The sequence below is a fragment of the Adiantum capillus-veneris genome, chromosome 4, assembly GCF_014529385.1.
Source record: "Adiantum capillus-veneris isolate H3 chromosome 4, ASM1452938v2, whole genome shotgun sequence".
Lineage (NCBI taxonomy): Eukaryota > Viridiplantae > Streptophyta > Polypodiopsida > Polypodiales > Pteridaceae > Adiantum > Adiantum capillus-veneris.
The window spans coordinates 16719289-16733310 of NC_140934.1; the positions used below are offsets into that span (position 1 = coordinate 16719289).

General features: G+C 41.9%; 1 pseudogene; it reads left to right on the top strand.

Moving 5' to 3' along the window:
• Positions 1–5580: 5580 nt before the first annotated feature.
• On the top strand, positions 5581–6563 carry LOC147458785 (uncharacterized; annotated as a pseudogene).
• The last annotated feature ends 7459 nt before the right edge of the window (positions 6564–14022 follow it).

Genomic DNA, 14022 nt, shown 5'->3' on the forward strand with positions numbered 1-14022 from the left:
TGTATTGTGTGGGCAAGAATTGGGGTAATAACACTTTTTTAAATGCATGCCAGGTGCGTGGTCTTCTTCCATGTTGTTTGGTGGCGTTCCACCACAATGCAGCGCTGCTAGTAAGGTGATTTGATGCACATTTTACTATTTCACGCTCGAGAAAGTCTTCATCATGAAAATAGTCATCTAGTTGACTAACCCATGCTAAAACCGTGCTAGCATCTTTAGTGCCATCAAAATCCTTGAAAGTGAAGGCTTTTCTGCTAATTTTGTTTTTCTTGGGTGCCGGTGTAGATTCGGTGTGTGCAGAATGCAATAATTTATCTTTAAGTTCTGGCCTTCTCATGCGTTCATATGTGAGTGATTGTTGCAGATTTTGAAGTTGTTCCGCAATCGTGGGTGCCTGAGGAAGGTGTGCCATGATTGCGTGGTTTTTTTTAATTTTATTGTTATTATTATTATTTTTTACTTTTTTTCTCTCTTTTTTTAAAAATAAAATTTAAATATTTAAATGGTAATGCTTAAAAGGGCTATTTGGTGATATTTACAGATGCAATATGTGAAATAAAAGAGCGCAATAAATAACAAAAATGTAATGTACTTAGCTGAGAAATAGTGGTGGCGTCCAGTCCAGGAATGGCGATGCGCTACGAAATTGCTAGAAAAAATGGACGGTCAGACTGTGCGTCAACGAGCCGATCGAATTTTGTGGCGCCCGATCTCCCATATTCCCAAAATTAATGGCAGTCACAGTTGGTAATGTAAAGTAAGGTTTATCGTAGCTTTAATGAGTAGAACTGGCTTCCGTGAAACGAAAAGCCAAAGGTCATCGAATGTTATTTTGCTTGGTACGTGTACGTCGATTGAAGAGTTCGCCCTTTTGAAATTATAACTGTGATCGTTGAAAGGGTAAAGAGTGGGGCTGACGGTCTTCTGAAAATAACTGATTAGTTTCTATTGAGGAGAAAGGGGTGATCGACCGCTTAAACTATTCAACACAAGCTCCCAAGCATCACCATCAACCTGTCCACCTCTTCTTCCAATTTCCAAGCACACACACTCACACCTAGACTATGACACACACACACAACACACAGTGAACATAGAATTGACATAGACATGCTTGTAAGAGAGTGTAAGAGATGTGTAAGGGACGTGTAAGGGATGGAGACTAGACTAAAGAGTACACAACAAAATAACCATAGCATAAGAGAGTAGAGAGGAGAATCTGCAAAAGAAAGGCCTAAATCTAGCCCCAAACTCCACTCCATGGCACCTCTCTTGTGGAGTTGGTATTTAATATATTATTTTTGAGTTTAAGATGTCGAAATTGAGGCCCCTCTTTTTACAACCACTTCACTTTTGTAAATGAGTGAAGCTCATTAGTTCTTGCATGACCCATAAGGGGAGTTCCCACTACAACTATTTACAGAGCCATAATGGCCTATTGAAACGATATTCTAAATTACTGTGCAAATATAAAATGGCCAAGAGTAATTGCCACCGCCTCTTCATCAACTCCCCGCATTCCACTCTACAAAATCATCATCAACTCAATTAGAAAATAAATAGACAACACATAATTAACCATCACGTCAGCTATCCCAATTGCAGCTAACCACTACAACAGGAGGGTGCCCAGTCTCGTAACAACAAGCTTGGAGAAAGAGATGGAGCTCTTGCACTTTGCACTTCACACAATGAGTGTGTGTGTGTGTGTGGGGGGGGGAGGGGGGGGAGGGGGAGGGGGGAGTATACCCCCCAAGCTAGCCCCCTTCTCGCTTTGGTCAACCCCCTCTTCTAGCTCAACATGGAAGCACTCCCCTTTTCCTTTGAGAGAGGACTTGATAAATGTATAGACAAATTAAATTAACTAAATTATCATTGGATCCCTTGGGAGGCCAACCAATAGGCTTTAGGCACACCATGAGGGCAACATGAAGAGGAGCTTGACAAGTGTCCTATTTGCTTTCTTTGTACCAAGCGAGTCTTACCGTAACCCGAGCAAGATTTCTCAAGCAATGAGAAACCCGAGCGAGTAGCAAAGTTATTATACAAGTATGAAAACCATGTCATGATCCACAACAACAATCAAGACTACAATTTTAATGCAAGATTTGTCGAGCAATGAGAAACCTAATCGAGTAGCAAAGTTATTTTACAAGTATGCAAACCATGTCATGATCCACCACAACAATCAACACTATATTTTAAATTCAAATTTTAATAATAAATCTTATGCAATTCAATAATGCTCATACATCTACAAAGTTTCTAAACTATATCAATAAACAATTGTCATATCCTATAAAAAGTGGGATATTGATGCAAAATAGAGAGTAGCATGTTGTGCTTTTTCAACAAAAACATTAAAAAATGTTTTAGTTTTCTCTAGTGACTATGAAGAGTCACACTCATCATCAATAAAGACATTATGCCTCTGACACTTCTCATGGATGTCAAAATTGTATCGTACATAAGACACCATGGTTTTTGCAATCCCATCAGCATAAATTGGCAACACACTTCCATACCAAAAAAAAAAAGGATAAGACTCACAATCCACATGTACGAAATATAGAACATACATCATAGAAACAAGAAATATAAAATTGAAATTGTTGTTCGAATCATTATCCATAATTCCTACATAACGAACAATGATACCAAAATAGTGACAAAATAGCATACAAGTACGATGGGAACATAATTTAGAGAGCAAAAGGAAGAGTAAGGTGGAGTCTCACTAGTCAACAAAGGGGTTGACACGCGAAGGCATGTCACCCACATCATCAACATCAAGAGAGGTGGAAGCCCCCTCTCTGCTCCGCTTTATAGGACGAAGTAATGGTTGCACATAATTTGAAATCAAGGCATCATCATTGTCAATGGCTGCACACACCCACCCTATACCTAAGCATGCTACCAATATTGGAGTTGTACCACATCCCAACTGCAAACAAAGACCTCCATAAAACATGCAACAAAAGAATGACTTTGTTGAAGGCCACCACGCCATGGCTCCCGTAATGATGATCTCACTTGAGAGGACTCTAGAAAGTCGTGCATCATGTAAGAGTCCGAAGATTTCATGCCACGTCGATTGAAAAGTGGTGTGCTCGCAAAAAGCAAGGTGGTTGCATGCCAGTCCTATGCACCATAAGTAGGAGAAAACAATGACACTACACCACAACATAGACGATTATAAGAACAATAACACTTAGCACACCAAATGCGAAACAAACAAGTTAGTATGTAGAAGAGCATTACGTCAATCTGATCACCAAAGTTATTGACATCCTGTAAGCTCCATGATGGAGGACAGCAATGCGACGAATAATAGCCAACTCTGATGCACGACAAAATCTATCAACTCAGCCACCAATGGTATCTTCTACAAGGGCATGTGTGTTCATGCTATTCCAAGTTTATATAGAACACATACTAAGTCAGAAAAATATAAAAGACATTGTGTTCTTGAATATATAGAAAGTCATGAAACCTACAAATTCATTCTTTGCAAGCTACTAACTAGAGCTATCTCTGACACTTGTGTAGGATCAATAATTGTACAAAGCACACTGCAATGTTTCTCTTGATCAAAGGAGAAACTCTCTTTAATAGCAACCATCCAAGCGACTGTTCTGTGGTTGCCCTCCCACACATAGAACATTTTATCAGAGAGAACTTAAAGATTAGGTCTTTTAGAAAGCTCTATCTCAAACTCTTTGTGTATGTCAACCTAGATTGGGTCCCATGATGAAAGAAGGTCCTCTACAAAATACATAAGCACAAACAAAAAAGAACACTTAGCAACTATTTATGACAACAAGAAAGAACACTTAGCAACCAAACAAGAACCGAAGTAGAAAAATAAAATACCTGTCACATAAGCTTCCTCCTTCTTACAATTCCAAATTGAAACGGTGAAAGCTCCTTTTTTTTGCATATAGCCCTCCTTTGCAAAAGCAGCTTTCAATCCACTAACATTATCCCTTAAACCTCTCACCCTTGCATAGGGAATCAATCGACATAAAGGAATTGGTGGACAATCAAAACAACTGAAAATGCAAGTAGATTGAAGAATATCCTGTCCTCAATGCATTTAGAGCTTGTGCTCATCCCCCAACTCTGTGCCACTACTACTACTTCATCTCTTGCAACATACGGCACTATTTGTAAGCATGCCTCTTGTGGAGCAAGAGATTCATCAACTTTATGTATGGAGCCAAGCCCCAAGTATTGACTTTGCATCTCCTCCTCTTCTGTCTCCCAGCCTTCTGTCATATTAGTGACGGCAATCGCACTTATTTGATCACTTCTTTCTAAAATACTTGAAGCTTGATTTGAAGAAGGTCGTCTTCCTCTCCGACCTCGTCCACGAGTAGAAGGGGTAGCATAACACAACAAAAACCAATTTTCTTACTTCACTCCATACCAAACCAACTTTAATGCAATTAAAAAAAAATTAAAAACTTACTCAGAAATTCCTTCTAGCCAACCATGTCAGCAATATGTATGCTGCCTTGGATGGCTTGAAGGAGCTAACAAATTCTAGCAAGTGATGAATAAACTTAAAAACAATCTCATGTGTTATCACAGTGGTCCGTTTTGATTTTTAGTAATGATTCAAAAATTATGGCCCATCATTGATTTTATAGTTCTTAAAAACTCATGAGAAAAAATCTTCCAGTAGCCATCCACGTCGGCATGGATGGCTATAGATAGTTTGCAAATGATTTAGCAGGAATATCGCTCTCGCGATAATGGTGTCTCTTCTCATGTTTCGGCCAAGAAACCAGCTCTGCATCATCATACTTAACTTAATATGGAAGTAGCAGTAGTAGCTCAGCCATCCCTGATCAGTCACAACATGCCATTATTGCAAAACTATCATGAGAACGACCCGATTTGTAGCAGTTGTGCGAACTAGAGCACTATTAGCAGCAAAGGTTAGCACCATTATCTCAATGTTGTTTGTGCAGCAAGTTGCAACAAGCTATCAAGGTAAGTGTCGCTTAATTTTAGCACTTCAAACTCTTGTAAGCATGTGAAAGGAAGCCACTAAAGCTGTTTCTAGTTTGACTTGCAAAGGGTGCCATTGAGGAGTTCAAAATACTTGAAAGAGATGATTCGACTCATCCAGAGTCCCAGCTTGCTTGGTGTTTTGCAAATGGGATGTTTGGTCTAGTTCTTTCCTTTGGACTTATCCTTACAGAATTAAGGAGCAAGCAGGCTTGCGCGTGGTGCTATGAAGCAGGCATGCATATGTGCTATCTGTGTTTTTGCTTGCTTCATGTGAATTGAAAGCTGGCTATTTGTCATGACAAATGAAAGCTTATACTAGGGCGCACAAGAATCTTGTAATGATAAGCTTGGTTGGCTAAGAGCACTAATAGCATATTATGGTCTGCCAGTCATGGTACTTGTCTGGACTGGAATATCCTATGCACCCACAAAGCATGTGCCTATTGGCATCCTTCGACACCTTTTCATCCCAAACCCATAGTCCCCTGGTGCAACCCGAAACTGGACGGTAATCAAGGTAGGCCAGTGATATCTATATAGGGTCAAGCATATTCGTGGTGACAATATAAACTTGCTCACATCTTTGTGTTAAAGGAAGCACTAAAAGAGCAGGTAATTTTTATAGTCATCTTTCTCAGTATTGGTTATCCCCACTTGGCTGAAGCTGTTACCTGACATTGATTTCTTGTCCACCAGGAGAGTAAGCTTGAGCTCATTCAGGCTCAACTTCAGGTGAACCTTCTAATTGTGAAATGCCTCCTATTCTATCCAATAGTGGGCTGCCTCCTTGCTGCAATAACTCTTTCTTGATGATGTACGCAGAATGCAAAGTCTCAGGTACATCATTCTGAGAAACTACGGCAGCAGTTTCTGGCACGTAGTAGCCCTCCTCCAACAGAATCAGTTCAGCAGCAGCAGCAGGACAAACTGGATGCCAAAATGGGATCTTCAAAAGCATGGCAAGCGATACGTACCAACGGCCGCCACTTCCCCCGGCAGAAGAAATGACCTCTTTCGTAGACGAGTTCAAGAGTCCTGGCAGAGGTTGCGGCCACGCTAGCAGCTTCATCATCCTCAGCTCAAGTGCTGGCATCTGTATTTATATCATCAATGGTGGCTGAAGAAGCTTCAAACATAAGGACTGCAAGTGCACCCCTCGAGGGATCTTCCAATATCAACTTCCCAGAAAAAAGGAATCAGACTTTGTGTGAAGTTCAGAAAATAACTCAGCTTTTGTGCACCAACTGCCACCACCACTGCCTCCATTACAAGGAACAGGGCCACAGTATTATTCTGGTTCTGTGCAGATGTATTCATCCTCTCCTCAGTAGGGTCAACCTCATTATCCTCCACTCCGGCCCCCAGGTCCACCGCAACCAACAAATATGAGCACACACAGTTTTGGATATGCAAATGTACTTCCTCAGCCACCGCCACCGCCGTCGCCGCATCCTTCCATGCAGGGCCAGGTGCCGTTAAGTACGCTTCAAACAATTGCGACTCCTCAAGTATTCAATTCTGGGACGTATCCGGCTTTGAGATAATGATATGTCATCTTGCTATGGGCAGGAAGAATCTAGTGCATGCGATCATGAAACTGCAGCAGCTAGCCGGCGTTATGAAGAGAGGATCACGCTTAGGGTAAATAACTTCCTGTAGCCATCCACGCCGGCTACAGCCATCCACGCCGGCTACAGGAAGTTTGCAAATCTATTAAGAGCATGCCGCACTCAGTTTCCAGGCCGTGCTGACCTCACCCACCCAAGGCCAGTAGTTTGCAAATCTATTAAGAGCATGCCGCACTCAGTTCCCAGGTCGTGCTGACCTCACCCACCCAAGGCCAGTATATGGAGCCCAACCACCAAGAGTCCTGCTGTCCGTCTCATACAACCATGCTATTGAACCAGCCGGCTCTTGCTCGCCACTACGATCTCCACCAGATCAGGTTCGACACATGCTTAAAACCTGTGCCAGGTGGGCGCATAAAATGAAGGGCTAAAAGCTTTGACAAGCTGCCACAGCTATCGCTTATATCTCAGCTAGCACTGTTTTAGCTCATTAATTCCTCATGATGCGAACGAAGCTGGCTTGGGGGTAATAGGCCGGTATCGTGAGATGATCATGTCGGTGATCGTTGCCGCTTTGTACTGCAACCACCGCGCTCTTCATACTCTCTGCTCTTCTACTAATAAAATATCATAAAAATCACTAGTGGACCTCCTCTCAAACTCTATATCCACCCCGCAGGACCTCACCTACGCGCAGCTGATGACAGCATGGGGCCTGGTGGATGGCGTTACCTGGAAAAAAGTCAGGGTTCTATTGCAGCTATGGCATTGAAGGGGCGCACACACACACACACACACACACACACACACACACACACACACACACATAGAGAGAGAGAGAGAGAGAGAGAGAGAGAGAGAGAGAGAGCATGCAAGCTTTGGCGGGGCAAGAGGGGGCGAGAGGTGGGGGAATTGACGACGTGGAGTTGATAAAAAAATATCTATCACTAGCTGAAGAAATAACACAGCCGTACACAGTAACCTTAAAATTATGTAAACAAAACTGTCTGTAGCCATCCACGCCGGCGTGGATGGCTACAGGTAGTTTTCAAAGGTACCTAAGAGGAGGTTTCTTTGCGGACTATGACTCTTGCCTTCGCACGAAGAAGCTTAAACAATGCCGTTAGAGACAGTCGAGCTCTTGGTGGAATACAAACCACAGGAGCCTGTGCTCGTGTTTGTGACGGCTTGAGGATAGGATTGAGGAAATGAAGCACGTCAAAGAGCGAGAGAAAGAAGGAGGTTGAGCACTATAGCCTCTCTCTCTCTCTCTCTCTCTCTCTCTCTCTCTCTCTCTCTCTCTCAAGAAGTGCTATCAACAATGCATCACAGTGCCTGCATATTGGGCGCGGACGCAAGTGCAGCTGACTATGCAGCCTTCCGATAGCGGGTTGCCCCTAACCATCTAACAGAAGGTGCAGACTGTGATGGAGGGGATGTGCAAGCTCCCTGCCATCTACTACCATGCTCCCATCACATCACTTGGTCGACGATAGAGATCACATGCAGTCGGTAAGTCTACTGATGTAGTAGCTGCATGGTCTGGTCTGCAGTGGTGGAGAACCATGCAATCGAAGAGGAGCAAGAGGAGGACCTGCAGTACACAAAAAGAGAGGAAACAGAGGAGGAGGACGAAGAGGTGGCCAACAGTATTGGTGGAGCAAATTTGGAAGCCATCTAACGTAGTATTGAAGGGATCACGTCTTGATGATCATGAGGTGGATATTGAGCACACCAAGAAAGTAAGCCTAGCCAAGAAGGAAGAGCGATTCATTAGCCTAATGGATCAGCAAGTCGGTCCACATCCACTCATCAACACCTGTTTGCAGAGAGAGAGAGAGAGAGAGAGAGAGAGAGAGAGAGAGAGAGAGAGAATGCTGTAGCAAAGTGTTGTCAACAATGCATCACAACTCTAATGTGAAAGATTAGCGCCTATTTGCAAGCGGGCAGAGAGAGAGAGAGAGAGAGAGAGAGAGAGAGAGAGAGAGAGAGAGAGAGAGAGAGAGAGAGAGAGAGAGAGAAGCCCATGATATTGCACCCCCGTTTTATAAGTGCATGCCGTGAGTGGGAGCCCGTAGCTCAACACATGCACTTGATCGTGAGTGCGCCCAATGCCTCACTGCACCTCCGCATCTCAATGCCAAAGCAACGACCCTATTGGGATGGGATGGTGAGGGACAGACCGATGCGAGGTGGCAGTGCAATCGACGTTGAGACTGGCAGTTTAGAGGCGTGGTTGCAAGAAAACCTCCACGTAGGCTAGATGCATAAGGCTGGAGAGTGGGAGGGGAAGCGCCTAGGCTGGAGAGTGGGATTTGCTGCCACCTGGCAATTGACTTGCTCTTTTTAATATAGATATAAGATATTAAAGAAATCCATGATTGGCAAGTATGGCTACATAAACGTACAAACCTCCTCAGGCGGCTTGTAGTTATGACTAGAATTTCAAGTAAAAAATTTGAAACTTTGATCCAACCCTTTGTAGCAATCTCTACACTACCACTGCTTCCTTGTCGTTTGTATCAATATTTTAAAAATTTTGCTCGTCACACTATTAACCCATGGGGAGATGCATGACAGTTTTTGGGCCACGACATGGACATAAGCTAGTGCTAATTTTTGAAAGTAGATTTTATTCACTAGCAGTTGCTTCTGTGCAAGAAGATTTTGAGCTTTGTGATGCCAGTTTCTATCTCTGATCGCTAACATTCTTTGTACCACAAGTAAAGCTGGAGGCTACAATATCAGATGATGGTGAGCAAACTTTTATGCTTGATCATGAGCTGCACCAGCTCTACAAGGTAGATGTTAGAAGTGATGATCAAATTGGTGCAGGCATCGGCAAAGTTGCTCAAGATAAGAAAGACAACAATGGAGAATTTTAATGATGATCTACACGAAGTAGATCACTTAAAGATCAATGCAAGTGTGATTGACATGATTAAGTGCATGCCATTGCAAAGCAGTTTATATTGCACTCCATCAAGCCAAGAAGGTGGTCCAGACTGATAAGATCCCAGTTAAATATGATGGCTACATTGCATTTGAATTGCCACCAGTTGATGATTCTTCAAGTATGTGGTATGGAGCAAAGACATGATAGTCACATGTGGACAGAGAATGTCACTTGCAGTAGTGATAGTTTTAATGGTGTTGTTAGATTTAGCAGATGCTTTGGGCATTTGCATTGCATTAACATTGATTGTCCATTTTATTTGCGCTCAAATATGTCCAATGAGTCTCAGTGGCGAGGTCGTCTTGTTCAATCATTTCCTAAAGGATTCGTCTCCTCTAGTATGCGTGCCTCTATTGGTTATAAGGGTCACATAAGCTTGTATGAGGTAGCATGTGCATATATGGCTTTGGTTGTGCTTCAAAGTGTGAAATATAATGCCTATTTAAAAGGTTTTTGGTATCTCTTTTGGTCTCGGCATTAAAGACTTGCCAGATCGCTTCATGAACCAACCTTCATCCTCTGCAACAGCAGTAGGAAGGAAACTAGTTGACCTAACACACTCTTTAATGCATGAAATGGGTGCCAATAGTCCTGAAATGAATAGAACTATACTCCAAGAAAAGAGTATTAGAAGAAAGATGCCAATTTTTGTTGATGCAAGTATTATCTTGGTGGAGGACAGCCACCGACCAGAATATGTTACAGTGACAACTTCAATTGGTGGGCTCCAACACACAAAAAATCCTTCAAGGAATGTCTCATATCTAAAGGTAATTGTAGCAAAGTCAATTTGGGTAATAAGAAGAACAGAACTTGGGAGAAAGATGACTTGTTTTGGTGTGGTGTCAAAAGATCATTGTAGGCGGCTCATTAATGATTATTCTATGGATTCCAAAAATGGGGTGCCCGCTCCTTGCTTCTAGAGTCGCAGGAAATATCCCCGATTTGGTTCAAACCCAGGAGGGCTCGTAGAAGGGTTCATTTGGTTTTGTAACTCCAATAACATGCACACTTGGAAGGTTTCAAGGGCCACCGGGTCTAGCTCTTGGTGTTTGGGTCGCAAAGGGCACAAATTTGCAGCCTCAAGAGGTAACTCAATTGCAAGCCAATAGTTTTGTTTTGCAAGGGGGAGTGACTTTAGCAACAAGAATTCATGAAACAATTACATTGAACCAAAGAGTTGCTAGCGGCATCCGTCCCAAATTGAGAGATGGCAAGATTGTAAAGTGGAGATCACGATTAGCAAAGGAATTTCATGGCAAGATTGTAAAGTGGAGATCACAATTAACAAAGGAATTTCATGGCAAGATTGAACTAGGTAGAACCATGGCAGCAGAGTTCATGCAAGAGGTCATTGTGGTTTGCAATGAAACACATGTTTTCTATGTTAAGACTACGGGGTCAAGTGCAAAGGGAGTGACATACTCTGTGACAAATGCCAGATTTTCCTAGATGTACTTATGAGGATTTTCAAAATCGAGAAATCAAACACCTTGTATAAATGTCATGTAAGCACATTTAATTCATATTGTTGCAAGTCCTTGGCCTTGACCCTCAGGTTCATGAGTTCATGCATGAGGCTTCCCTAACAAAAATAGAGTTAGTTCAAGCACTTGGAGGTGCATGGATGAAGATGTAGCCTTGAAGGCTTGTGTACCTTTCAATGGTTTGGAGAAGTAGTTTTTTGGTGATATATGGTTATGGGCGTTAAAGTTTGTGCCAAGTACTCTTGATCGGAAGTATTGTTGTACATTGTACACATTTTTGAATTGTAGGTGCAATACATCTTTTTGTCGATTTCAATGTTGATGTAAGGTTTTTGGCATGTGTGAGTGATCGAACGATTGAAAAAGAGTTTTCTAAAGTAAAGAAACTATGAAGGGATTTTTTCTAACCCCGGCAAAAATTTAATATGTATATAAAAAATATATTGCACAATGTTGTCACAAAACATCATAGGTTTTGCTCGATTTATGGTTTGCTCGATTTTGTTTGCTCGGATTTTGGGATTCCTCGTACCAAGCTTGCCTTGTGTGAGGGTGTATGTGTTCTCTCTCTAGCCTCTACAATGAGGGCTCGCCCCCCTTGAGTAGGTTTCATGTTGACTTTGTGGAACACCTTACCTCCTCAAGCACCTTAGTCATGGAGCACCTTAGCACCTTAGTCATGGAGCACCTTAGCACCTTAGTCATTAAGCACCTCAAGCATCTTAGTCAGCAAGCACGACAAGCACCTCAAGCTTGGGCCAAATTCCCACCTCAAGCACAACCCTAGCTTACCTAAGGTCAAAGGACTTTTAACACTAATTTTTGGAGGTCTTCAATGAAAATAACCCTAAGGTCTTTAAGCTCCATTGGCTAGCCTTGCTCTTTGACAGACCATCTCTCATTTGGACCCCTTTACCATTGGCCCCGTATTGAGATAGATATGTAAGCACATGTCTATATTCTAACTCTTCTGCCCGTTTATTCTCCCACATTAAATGATCATTTTAAGATGGGAAAATCATTTGGGTTGGTTAGATATTAGATTTTATGACATTGCCTCTCCCTTGAAATCATAGTTGTCCTCGACTATGAGGTAGAAGAGATAAAGCCTTAGTCATTAGTCAATGTTTCTTAGCGGGTAGAGGATTCCTTTTTACCCTATGACATCTTTCCAAGATGAATGAATAATCCATTTGGTGCTTGAGAGATATAGCTGTCGCAAGCATGTCTACTCTTGAGTCCATGTCATTCTTCCAAGTAGAGTGACAAATTCTACTTGGTGTTTGAGAGACGTCGTCATCAGAAACATGATTCTAAGCATCATACTACTTAAATTTGTGCACGATAAAAAGTGAATTAGTCTTATAAGACAAAAACATTGGTCATTTAAAAAAAAGTGTACATTTGCTTACTCTAATGTAGCATTGTAAGCATTGACAAGGTTCATACTATCCTTAAGTTGTATTCCTTGCATCTATCTAGCATCTTCAAAAGGATAGTTTTTGAACTTAATAAGATACCATCGGATAATCTTACCATGTTGTAGTACCTTGTCTTCATGCCGAAGGATAGCTTCGGGTTGTAGCACCTCTTCCTGGTCTTCGATTTCGGGAGGGTCTTCAATAATTGGTTCACTTGGTGGCTCTCCTTTGTAGGGCTTAAGTAGGCTCACATGAAAAGCATTGTGTATGAGCCAATGGTTGGGCAACTTGAGTTGATAAGCCATCTCATTGATTGGCTTTAAAATTTGAAACGGATCATAGTATCTTTTTGCTAGTTTAGCATAATACTTTTGATGGCCCATAGGATTTTTGCTCGTTGTTTGCCTCAATCGAGCCTTGGGAAACTTAAGTAAGATCCAATCATTTTCTTTAAACATAAAGGCCCTTTTGTGCTTGTCAGCACCAGATTTTTGCCTTTGTTGAGAGGTGGATATAGCCTCCTTAATCTTTTGAAAAGATTCTTGTAGGTAACGGATATACTCATCGGCAACGAAGATCTTCCCATGTACTTTAAGTAGCAAGGGACTTTTAGGTTTTCCCTCAATGATTTCAAAAGGTGCATTTCCCATAGAAGTATAGACATTATTATTGTATGCATACTCTACAAGAGGTACGTACTTTTCCCATTGTGAGCATTGATCTACTTATATAACATAGATCTTTAGTAGATAAAGAATCATAAGATTGGTTATCTCACTTTGGCCATCCGTTTGTGGGTGATAGGCCGAAGAGAAATTAAATCTTGTACCTAGATTTTCAAAGAGACCTTTCCTGAAACTATTGGTCATTCTAGGATCTCTATCTGACACGATGTATGTTGGCAATCCATGGTGTTTGAAAATCTGGGATATAAATAAGAGAGTTGCCATTTGGTGTGCCTTAATAGTCTTTTTGACAGGAATAAAGTGTGCTTGCTTTCTAAACCTGTCGACTATTGTCCATATTCCCGTATTCCCATGGATAGACTTGGATAATCCAAAGATAAAATCCATGGATATGCTCTCTGAAAGGGCAAGGGGACTGGAACATGCTCATCACTACACATCCATGTCCTATATAGTCCCTTAGCCTTCTAAAAATAGGGACCCTCTTGACTGCATGTCCGTCCTGGCCCTTGGCCATGCCTGGTCCTACCATTGTCCTGACATTACTCCCCCCTTGGAGAAGCGTTTTCGTCCGCGAAAACACAAGTGATGATATCTTCATAAGAACACTAATGTTTTCTACCGTAACATCCCTCATGGATCCAACGGTTCATTTGAGCGGAACCCGGTAGGACGTTCAATGAAACCAAGCGTAACATCTTGATTTTCTACATTGTTGTCCATTTGTAACCATCTGATGGTACCAGTTCCTATCCAAACATAGTGTGTAGACTCCATTTAGAACGCTCATGAGCATGGTAAACGAGTTTATCACAACAAAGATGTACCAAAAAGAGTACCTCTTGTCACTTTCCATGAAAGTAACTTGTTGACATACCTCATCAG